The 12,655-nt window shown below is 36.0% G+C and overlaps 1 pseudogene; it reads left to right on the forward strand.

Moving 5' to 3' along the window:
* Positions 1 to 2,975: 2,975 nt before the first annotated feature.
* Positions 2,976 to 3,555, forward strand: LOC121171094 (annotated as a pseudogene).
* The last annotated feature ends 9,100 nt before the right edge of the window (positions 3,556 to 12,655 follow it).

Consider the following 12,655-nt stretch of genomic DNA (forward strand, 5'->3'; position numbering starts at 1 on the left):
ATATATTTATATAACTTTTGCCATATGCATATATATGACAAAAGTAACATTTACAAAAAAGCTGCCTCTATTTTGCTGAAACGTGTATTTCTGTTCAAAGTAATAAATAAAAAAAGCTATATCTGTATGTTTGCTTGAATTCATGTGGACAGTCTGTTTCTCAGAAACAGATCTGGAGTATTCTTCCTGGACAACAATGCACACAATTGAACATTTGGATTAGCCCTCGCTTAAGCCTATTTCAAAAGCCTGCAGTGTGAATGATGAAGTAAAGCTGAAATGGCAAGATGCATCGGAGCTGTCAGAGTCAGGATCTTTTCTTTTTCCTTTGGGTAGTGTGACGCAGGCATCACCTGAGCAATATGATGGTATTTTCTTTCCAAAATCAAGGAACCTCACAGTAAGAGGTGAAGCCATGTCATTGCTCCTGTAATTCTCTAGGTTTACAAATTTGGCACAAAATCACAAAAAGGGCTTTTGATTATGTTCTCTGTGAACCTCTTCTGATAGTTCTTAAGTCAGCAGAATCCTCCTCTACAACTACATACCTACGTTTCCCAGTATCCATTCACACTCCATATACAGCTTTATTGGAGGCAAAGACTAGTGTGTTTCATCTTTATAATCCCCTTTTCATATGGTAAATTCCATAGTATATATTTAAAAAAAAATAAAACACACAGGCCAGAGGGAAAATGCAGCTGGACCTCCAGAGTTTATCTACGCTTACTTTATTATGACCAAGCAGGTTGAACAGCCAAGGAACCTTAGGATCTTTTTTTCAGATCCTTCCCAGACATATGTCTGTGTCTAAATCTCAAAATTCTGACTAGCAAAGTGTAAATGATCATTAGGATTGGCTATAAAACTGGTAAGGCTATTGGAAAGTTAAAATTCTGAGCTGCTCTTTCCCAGACATTTTTATCCAACCTTTGATTGGTGAGGATCCCTAACCACCACCAAAATAGAAATTTTCACCTTGGGAATGAGTTTTGTATCTGGACGAGAGGAGATTGAGAAGCTCCTGTGAAATGATCTTAACCAAATTATATGGGTGGAGGGAGATGGTGGAAGACTCACAAGTAATTGGCTCACTTTCTTGGGCAAAGATAGGTACAATGCAATAACCAACAGCCAAGAGCCTGTCCTAGGCAAAAAGGTGACAGTACATGTGCCTAAGTTCATATTGTCCTGCTGTCCTGTGATATGTAACAAAACTACTTAAAATTTCGAATGTTTGAAAGACTGTACCCAGCTAGAGAACACTAAAGTCAAGTGTAGAGCTTTCTAAATATTAGGTCCTTTGCAGCCACACTGCTTGCCAGCCCATGAAGTCATGTTAACAATAGTAATGAACTTCTAGAAATGATAAAAGGATACATTTGCTTGCACTGGATAGTCAAAGGGCATGTAAGTATCCAAGATTTAATTTTGGACTTATATTAAATCATCAGACCTCAAAAGATCAAGATGAAGTTAGTGTCAATCTCAATATTCTCCCAGTGCTTATTGAAAAATAAGGAAGGCAGAGAGGAGGGGAAAAACAGAAAGAAGGGAGCTGGAGAGGGACAAAATAGAAGATACAGAGGGAAAGATGAAAGGCAGAGAGGAAGCCAGAGAGCAAGGACTGGTGTGAAGAGAGGAAGGAAGGAATGGTGTGAAGGAAGAAGGAAGAGATGAAAGAAAAATTAATTTCACTTTCAGTGAAATCAAGTGCCAGAAAAAAATTCAAATGTATAGTCTGAAGCAGGTGAAAATGACCCCATGTGATAATGCAATAAACAGCATTAGTTTACAGCAACTGCCAACTGGAGCAGAAAAGTAACACAGAGTCTGAAAAACAAAAATGTTTGAGGTCAGGAGTCCATAAGAAAGAAAATTAGGTGGGGCTAGTATGGTGGCTCGCAAGCCTAATCCTCCACCTGTAAGCACCAGCATTCCATATGAGAACCAGTTCAGGTCGTAGTTGTTCCAATTCTAATCCAGTTCCTTGTATGCAACCTGGGCAAACAGCAGACGATAGCTCAAATCCTTGGGCCCCTTTCAGCCATGTGGGAGAGCAGAGTGTGTTCCTGGCTTCTGATCAGCTCAACCGGAATCACGGTGGCCCTGTGGGGAGTGTACATCTTTCTCTCTCTCTCCTCTGTAAATTGCCCTTTAAGTAAAAATAAATAAATCTTTTAAAACAAAAAGAAATGAGAACAAAACTTAAAAAAAGAAATAACTAGGACAGGAAAGGTTTTTTTGTGCAAAGATGGGATGAAATACTCTGAAACTAGACAGTATCAACAGAAGATATAAAAGAAAAAGAAATTAAAAAATGAAGGAATTAGGCCTTAAAACTTGAGAAATATCTACAAAGTTACAATGTGAAATGCTACAAGGACAATCTTGGTTCCCTAGGTAAGAGTTGTATCTCCTGGATGAATTCCTCGGTGATGGAGCTGGGGACCTCTAGCAGGCAGTCTCCTCAGGTTCACCTTAGCGGGGAGACGTCAAGTAGTTATCTCTCAGAGAGAAACAAACAATGGGACCTGATTTGAACAAAACAGCTGGTATTTTCAGCAGAGGACAGATTTGGATAAAAAATAAAATCAGGTATGGTTGTCTTTTACTTCTTTCCAAGCCTTTGCAAAGAAAAAATTCAGCTCATTCCACAATTGTTCTAAAACCATTTACCCCGACAGAGCCAGGAAAAAAGAAAAGAAGAAGAAGAAACTTTATGTAGAAAACATGAAAGAGACAAAACTTATTATTAGAAAAAGAAGACACACCAGACAGTTTATTTTCGGGAATGAATTGCTCCAGGATTGAAGGAGCCCCGCAGGTGGGCAGTGAGGCCAAGGCCTCGGTGACAAGTCAGTGCGTGCTTGGTGTTGGACCACCTCATCACATCCAAAGAGGCAAGAAGCACTGCTACGACTGCAGATTCTTCTGCATCCACTATTGCTTTTTCTACTGTAATTGACTTTTGAATGAGTATGACAATGAAAGAGTTAAAGGCCGAAGCTGAGACCACTTCTCCCGGTTTCTAACTCTCACTACGCAGTCAGGCAGTCACGTATCTTGTGTTTAATGAGCTAGAAGGGGTAAATCTGACTGCAGCTCAGAAACTGAGAGTGGTTCTCATTAAGAGCAAAAAAGAAACCGCAAGTCTCACAGAAGAGATTATTGTGAGATTAAAAAAAGCGTAGAAGTTACCTCTACTGAGTTTCTTCCTAGGGCAGCTGATGATGTAGAAAAGCATATGACAAAATGACAAGAGCCAGAATTCTTGGACCTAAATAAAAAGGCACAAGTCGCAGTAAGATCCCAGACGAAATCAAAGACAGAGTAAGGTGTCTGCAGACAACCAAGGACACAGCTAGTACAACAAAAGAACTTCTGGATCCAGTGAGTAATATCTCTAAGAAATATCAATGCCAGAACCACAGAGCACTTGAACACCAAAAGAAATCATTTGTAAAGTACCCCAAACGTTCCGGTGATACTGGGAAGACATATCATAACAACGGCAATAGATGGGTTGTAAGAATCGATTTACTAATTCATTAAGCCAACTTGATACTTCAGACTTTTCAAAACTGTGGTTTGAAGTTTGTTTCTGTTAAGGGATCACTTTTCAGCGGCAATACTGAACTGCTTTAACTGTAAATGCTAAAAATTAGTGACTGCATCAATTACCAGCCCCTACTTAATAGATATAATCCAGGGTATAGAATGCAATTACTCCCATTGTACACTCACAGTAAAGATTTTGCATCACTTTTGCTACTATCATTCTTAAGAATTACATAAGTCAAAATACGTTATTTCTTAATGTGTCATTATATAACATTCTTTAAAAGACTTGTGTGTATTGTTATTTACTTCTGACAATGTCACTGGAAAGCTATTTGCCATAACATAATTTATTTTACAATATTTGGTTGTAATACCCAATAATTTACATCTGTTGAACATCTCTTTATTTGAAAACTGTGTGTGTGTATGAGAGAGAGAGAGAAAGAGAGAGAAAGATCAGATGACAAGACATAATATAGGAAAAAGAAATCTATCATTCAATCTGAAAATTAACAAAGCAATATTGTTATAAAGGATGATTACAGAATTGAAATACAGGATTTCCAGAGAATGGAAGTGACAGGAGGATATAAAACACTTGCAGGAACTGTCAAGTTGGGAGAAACACAAGGACAAAGACAGTGTGGAAAATCCAGTAGAGAAAACCGAGAATATAAATAAGTAAATTAAAGAACTGGAAATAAAATTATCATTGAAAATTATGATTATGCAATGAAATGAAAATGGAATAAAGAACTAGAAATAAAGGGAAAATGACAGATATAAAACACTGCAAACGGATCAATTATAAGCATGATGTAATCTCTGAAAAAAAAATTGAGACAGTGAGAGAGTAAGCATTTAAAAATATCACTGAAAGATTTTGTTTTTCTGGCCCAAAAAAGCTTTAATTTACATCTTCAAAGAGTCAGTGATGACCCGGAAAAGCAACTGATGAACTTTAAGCTGTTCCTTATACAATTGTTTATCTCCAAACAAAAAATCCTTTGAAAAAGAGAAAAGTCACTAGTAAAGTGAAAAAGTTATGTTTGCCTCAATTATTCCATAGTGACATTCTGCAGCTAAAAGTGCCTGTAAAACTGTATCACATAATACAATGTTAACAACAATAAAAAAAAAAGATTAAAAAAAGAAAACACACTCATTTAAGGAAGTAAAATTTGACCCAAGAACTTAATATCACACCAAGCTGAGCTCCAAGCAAAACAACAACAACAACAATAATAATAATAGAATGTGAGCTCTAACTCACCATGGAATGATTAGAACAATGTTAATAGCAGGCAGTACAAATGGGGAAAGAAGATAAGAGTTTGGAATGAAGCTAGGATATGAACTCTCCACTAATAACCAGAATACAAAAAAAAAAAAAATCCAATGTGGCAGGTAAAACATTGGCAGGACAGGCATCTTTTACAACAGCAAGATGAATAAACACCATTAGTACTACTGAGTAAAGTCGGGAGAAAGGACGAAAGACAATTGTAGACCCAGGCATTTGGCTTGGCAGTTAAGCTGACAAATATCCAAGTGCCTCATTCAAGTCTGAATTCTCAGTCCTCCATTATCCTCCAGGATCATGCTCATCCTGGGAGACAGTGTATGATGTGCTTGGGTCCCTCATCCCTTTGGAAAGCCTGGACTACGTTCTGGGTTTGAATTCTGATTTTCTGGCTTTTGTCTTGCCCATCTATGTCTATTGTGAGAAATGAGGAATGAGGCAGTAGGTGGAATATCACTCCTTGTCTCTCTGCTTTTCAAATACAGTGAAAACAAATAAACACACCTAATATATACTTTGTAGAGATACAGAAAGCTATGATTATTCACAATGGTAGAATTATAAAAGTGGTTATGAGAAAATAGCTTTTATAATATTTGTATTACATTCAAAACAGGTAGCATAATGCAAAATTGGTGCAGTACTAAGACAGGGCACAGCGCAGCATCCTAGTGACCAAATCCACACCTTGCATGACCTGGGATCCCATATGGGTGCCAGTTTTGGTCCCTACTACTCCACTTCCCATCCAGCTCCCTGCTTGTGGCCTGGGAAAGCAGTCAGAGACTGCCCAAAGCCTTGGGAACCTGCACCTGTGTTGGAGACTTGAAAGAAACTCCTGGTTCCAGGTTCTTGCATTCGTATCAGCTCAGCTCCGGCTGCGTTGCTGCCAGTTGGGGAACGAACAGGCAGATGATCTTTCTATCTCCTTCTCTCTGTTAATCTGCCTGTCCAATTAAAATAAAACAAACCTTAAGAAAAAGATTAAGAACAAATGTGTCTGCAAGGCATATAAATGAGCCGAATTCTTCTATTAAGGAAAAAGATTTTAAAGTACCATAGAGCTTTATAATACATGAAAATTCAATCCTAAGACTGCTTCAGTAAAGTAAAATCTGCCCACAAAATGGAAAAATAAAAAAAGGCTAAGTAGATAATTTGGAAAACTTTAATGCAGAAGAAGGGGAATTATGTTTTAAGTTAATACAGAGAGGGAAAGCATGCGTCACAATTTAAGTATCCAGCAGAGTAAACATTTCACTGCAATGTGATCAAAGAGGGCCAATGGATAATGCTAAAGAGTGCAATTACTATGGAAGCAGTTATGAATATTACAGTATAAATGCTAGTGGTATAGTAGTCTTCATAATGAGGAACTTTCAAGTGACAAATAAAACTGAATCAAATATAATTAAAATGGGAAACCCGTACGAAAGCTGGAGGAGCCTTATTTGTTGTGGCATTTAAAGGGTAAAGTATTGTGGAGATTTCTCTCTTTCTCTGTCCTTCTGCCTTTCAAGTAAATAAATCAGTCTTTTAACATTATTTCTTAAATTGTAAATGCTTTAAAAAACATTACAGCCATCATCTCTCTGTACCTCTGTTTTTCGAATAAATACTTTAAAGAGAATGAGAAACAGAAGAAGGAAAGATAGAGGTAAAGTGGAAGAGGTATTTAGAACAGAAAGAAAAAGAGAAAGTTACTAAGAAAACTTTATATTTATGTAAACTACAAATTTTAACACACCTAGAGGTCTGAAAAGAGCTAAATGGGGCCTGGCATGATAGCCTAGCTGCTAAACTCCTCTCCTTGAATGCTGCAGGACACCAAATGGCTGCTGGTTCTAATCTTGGAAGCCCCGCTTCCCATCCAGCTGCCTGTTTGTGGCCTATGAAAGCAGTCAAGGATGGCCCAAAGCTTTGAGACCCTGCACCCGTGTGGGAGACCCGGAAGAGCTCCTGGCTCCTGGCTTTGGATCTACTCAGCTCCAGCCATGGCAGCTATTTGGGGAATGAATCAGCAGACGGAAGGTCTCCTTCTCTGTCTCTTCTCTCTATATATCTCTGCCTTTCCAATGCAAAATAAATAAAATCTTAACAAACAAAGAGCTAAATGAATTGAATTAAAAAAAATCAAAGTTGAAAGGTTGTCAGCCCCCACTAAAATTATTTATAATGAATTTATAATGTAAAATACACATATTGATTCTTTCAAATAGCTAAGGCCTATATTTGAGTTTTTGTGATAGTGGGGGTCTTATTTGTATATTGTAACTAGAAAGTTAATTTTCAAGTTCATAAATAAAACTAAACAAGTACAAATACATAGAAAAACTTGTTAAAAGAAAAGCAATGAAGTTAAACATTTTTCTGTTGACAAATATTAAAATATATAGCTTTGATCATTGAAATAGCTTGGGATTGTCACTGTGGCGTAGCAAGTTACGTAGAGCCAACATTATAGATGGGTGCCAGTTCTAGTCCCTCTTATCCCATTTCCCATTCTGTTCCCTCTAATGTGCCTGGCACAGCAGGGGAAAGTGACCCAAAGGTTTGGGCCTCTACTCCTACAGGGGAAGTGAGCAGCTTCTGGCTCCTGGCTTCAGTTGACTTTGCCCTGGTAGTTGTGGCCAACTAGGAAATGAACCAGTGGATGGAAGACCTCTTTTCTCAGTGTCTCCTTCTTTGTCTCCTGTAAATGCTCTCACAAAAATAAAATAAATATTAGGGGAAAAAAAAAAAACAGCTTGGCATGAACAGACCGGGAACCAAAGGTACACAAAAATTAGAAAATTTGGAAGATAACAGTTCAAATCGGTGAGAAAAGAGATAAGATTGTCTATATGGTTCTGGTAGCAATGGCTGGCTGCTATATAAAGAGAATCTTGTATATATACTTCCAGTTTTCATTAGGAAAAACTTTAAATGGATAAAAGATTTAGAGGTAAACATTGAAATGTAACCGTAAATGAATCAGAAGCAAGCACAGGCTGATTTTATTGCCTTGGCATAGGAAGGGCCTTTCCATGACTCCAATCCAGGGGACATAAAAGTTGCCAAAGATTAATATTGCTACGTAAAACTTCAGGAAAAAAAAGAAAGAGATAGCAATCCCAAACTTTGCATTAAATTGATGGAAAAATGAAATTTTAAAGTAACGCCTGTTTTCTAATAATTTTTCAGACCTTCATGAATGGATCTCCTAGAATTAAAAAGAAATGTCAAGATACAGAATGCTAGATTCTGCTTTTGTCTATGCCATCAATATCAGGATACACTTGAATAGCAGAATGATGGATTTATGACTAGTTATGAAGAACTATACTATTACAATAATATAGGGGAAATCAGTGTGTTGGGGGGCTGTTAGGAGGTAAGGGAAATTTCAGAGTCTATAGAACTGTCTCATAAAATGATAATAAAAGGAAAAAAGAAATGTCAAAGCAAGTAAAAAATTCAATAAAAATAAAATAAAGACAAAAATAAGAGTGCATTTCAATGCTATAAACTTCCATGAACATTATATATATATATATATTTACATATATTATTATATATATATTTCTTTGAATGAAAATATTACTGGTCCTTGAAGACAAGAACAACTTCTAAATCCTTGTTTTCACCATTTTGAACAGATTTAGTTAGATAAAATTCACAGAACACACAACTCAGGCATTTAAAGAATATGATCTAATGGATTTTTTTTTATCTTCACATATGGCTATAACCATCACTATAGCTTACTTGAAAATATTTTCATCATTTCAAAAAGAAATACCTTATAATTTGATAATTACTCCCCCTGGCTCCACTCACCACTTCTCACCTCAACCCTAGGTAATCATTAAACTTTCTGAATCTGTAGACTTGTTCATTTGAGACTTTATTATTATTATTATTATTATTATTATTATTATTATTATTAACTTTACATAGTTGATCAGGGCACCAAAGGTACAAGAAAGTGGGTAAGACCATTGTTTCCACATTCTCTTTTTCCCTTCCTGTATCTAGGGGAAGGAGGTAGACAAAGGGAGAAGCCACACCCAGCCTCCCAACCATCCCAGAGTCCACGATATGGGGCATCCTCCCAGGGCACTGCTCAAGTGTTTTTGATAGTTCAGCAGCTCTGAGTTGCTGCCAGTCTTGCCATTCCAAGCACAATGAAATCTCTCCAAAATCCACTGGTTGACAGAGTTCACCTTAGAGTCTCCATTTGTCCAGATATTCACTGCCAACACTTGGCTCATCTAATTGACTGATTTGTTTTGTCCTCCATCCTCTGTTATGGTACCAGGCATTCTCTGTAGCTCCCAAAGGTTAGATACATAGCTAAACTTATGATGAGACAAGTTCAGTTATATTACATCCAACTTTTTGCAGGGATTGCCATATATGCTGGGTCTGGTAGCCCTGAGTTGTCATGAGAACTGGTTCTTCAGTAAGCTGTTACACTTCCTTTACACATTTGGCAAACAGAGCATTAAAGAAATGGACCAGCTTCCACCAAACGGTCAGATGAGATTATCAGGATGTTCTCCAGGGAGGAAAATGACGAAATGTCATAGAATAAAATGGTGACCACTCACTCCAGACAGTTCCTTTTAAAGTAAATAGTGATCTTCCATGCAGAATGTGCACTCAGTGTATATTCAATATTTTATTTATGTTTAAAAAGTAAAATGCAGAAACAACTCATTGTTTGGCTTTCTGTCAAGCTTACCAAGCATACATCATTTGCATATTATTCTATAATTTAATAAAATCATTAACTTATAAGATGAGCTGTAAAATAATTTAAAATGGAAATCAAAGGTTATTGTCTGGTGAAGCACAGGTGCAAAATATGTGTAACAGAATATATGAAAAAATCTGGATGAATATCTGAAATATGAGCGAAGGTTGTCTTCAGGGGTTGGAATCTTGCTTTTGTTTCTTCATTTATTTACATTTTACTATATTTTCCTTCATCACTTCCTTGATATTTCAAATTATCTGTAAGCTTTTATACTATGCTAACAGCAAAGTAAATAAAAAGGTCATTATAGAGTATCAAAGTCACAAGTACTGGAGTACTATATAAAGCATACAATACTTATATAATCAATATCTTGATTATATAAAATCTAAGTAAAACTCCTTAAGCCACTAGGGAAGTTGGACTTTCTAAACAGATCTTCTTTTTGGAAAAATTGCAAGAATAATATGGACTACCTAATTTTTTTCTCAAAGTCTTAAATCGACCATATCACATCTACCATGCATCCAATGGAGTCTATTACATCTTACTGTAGCAAGTAATGACTCTAGATAGTTCCACTTTTAAGCCCTTTTATCAACACATTGTTCCCCAATTCTGTGTGTCTGTGAGTTTTACTAGCTTGGTCATCACTCCTTAATGCCAGTTATTAGGAAATAGCCTCCTTTAATACTTCACCAGTATGAAAAGATTATATCCCAAGTTATACAATTATTATTTATTCTTAAAAATAAAATGTGGAAGATATGTTTAGCCTAATGGTTAAAATTCCAATGCCATATTGTAGTTAGTGGGTTAAACTACTGTCTTTTGGTCCTGCCATAAAAATATCTCCAATGCATTCATTCTCTGATGGTAGCAAGAATAGCTCAATAACTGGGTTACTGCCCTCCACATGTGAGACCTGGGTTGAGGTTCTTGCTTCTACTTCCACTTAGGTTTTGAATATTTGGTGGAGTGAACCAGTGGATGACAGCTCTCTGTCCATTTGCCACTTTCTGTCTCTATGCCTTGCAAAAAAACTTCAAAAATTTAAATTAATTAAAAGTTTAGACAGAAAAAAGCAGTCATTATTCTGCTGTTACAAACAATAAACTAATGCATAAATATTTGATTTGAGGCAATATCTGATCATTGGTTTAGCATAATACCTCTTAGGTTATTTTGTATATTTACTTATGTTAGCTAGCAACTCAATGGATAATTCTTAATTTCTACTCTGTTGGTATATTAAGTTACCAAACACATGAAGAAAGTCTGTCAAAAAACATTTTCTGCACTTTACTATACTCCCATGGGAAAAAGCAAGTTCACAAATGGAGTATCAGGACAGAAGCTTTATGGATTATACACTTAACAGCTATTATCACTAACTACACATTAAGCCATTTCTGCACGCAGGAAAAGGCCATTTCTATTTTTAAGTCTGTTTCAGAATAAATGTCCAAATGTGCCTAGGAAATAATATATTTTGTGTTTTTGAAATTTGATTACATTATCTGTGATCTATCATGGTTATGACACCAACATTTTTTGAAATTTTAACATCAATATTTTGAAATCCAACATCATTAAGAGACATTTGACTTAACAAATCACTTTCTACTTCCTTCCAGTTCATTGTAAATTTCCTACATTCATTACATTAGATACAATTTCACTTCTTTCGTGTCTTTATTTTAAAATGTATTACCATTCCCAACTCTGACATCTACATCAATAAAAAAAATTATTAGAAAAATGTCAGGATCTCATTCCACGTAACTTTTGATAGGATAGATTCATTAGCAATACCATTTCAGTTTCAAGGAGACCATCAGATATCATGTGCAAAGCAGAGTTTAAAAGTTCTCAAAAATATCACCTTTCATCACGTGTGAAACTTTACAATGGAAAGTTCCCTTATTTGAAAAAGGACAAGGGATTTCTCAGGTCCCTTCTTTTGCCACTTCTCTTGCCCATTAATAAACATACATGATTTATCTCTGTTCTAAACTGTTTCTAGTCTCACAGAAAAATTATTTCCTATTAAGTGTAAACTCAATCCTGCAAAGTTTTAGAAATCTCTAGCTTTTTAAAAAGCAAACTTTATGATAAATCCTATATACATGTATGTAGGTGATTTCCTAGGGAAAAGAGTGCAAGGTTTTCCTAGTGATCCATTATAATATCTAAGTGTAGTGCATCACCTAAATAAGGAATTATCATTGAGCACAAAGAAAATAACAGAGTAGATTGTTCTGGGGGTAAAGAAGAAGAAACCATTTTAAGGTAACAGACTCTGGGAGGGATTTACAAAAGGAGAGAGTTAAACTGGGTCTTGAAAGAGAAATGAGCAGGAGGGAAAAATGCCATTTTGTGCTAGGAGAAAAGCAAAAGCAAAAACACAGTTGAGAAATATATGTCTGGGAAAAGTGAGATGTTTCAGCATCTGCTCAAAGACTCGGGCAAGAAGGATTTCTTGATGAGTAGACACTAAGCAGAGTCCTGGGAGTTTTCAATCGCTTCAAAAATAATAGTGACACCAGAGCTTCTGACTGAAGATCACCTGAGTTCTATCTTCCCCAACTCTCCATTTTTTTTTTTTTAATAAAAGAGGATTTGGAACCCCAATCCTGCTTTCTAACTGCCTTTCCATTGTTCCTGGATCTATACGGCAGGCTACAGTTAAATTCCTTTAGAAAAGGCCCTCAGTAACCAATTGCTAAATGAAATATTTGTGCCTACTACCCCATTTTCATAAACCATTTAGTAATTTCTTTAATGAAACTAATCAAATATTTTCTGCTCAATGTATGAATAGAACATACCTGAAAGAATTTTATGCAGAAGATTCTAAATATAACTCTTTTAATCAGGCAGCGTTAACACACTAATGTACTCCATTCTCATTTGTTTTTGCATGTCTTATTCATTTATATACCTGAAGCATTTCCAGTGCATATTATTCAAGAAAGCTGGGTTAATGGAGTCATGTGACTTATGAGTTACATTATTTTACCTTTCTCATTGCTTATTAGCAGTAA

This window comes from Ochotona curzoniae, unplaced genomic scaffold (genome assembly GCF_017591425.1).
Source record: "Ochotona curzoniae isolate NIBS_2020 unplaced genomic scaffold, NIBS_Ocur_1.0 scaffold_2587, whole genome shotgun sequence".
NCBI classification, from domain to species: Eukaryota; Metazoa; Chordata; class Mammalia; order Lagomorpha; family Ochotonidae; genus Ochotona; species Ochotona curzoniae.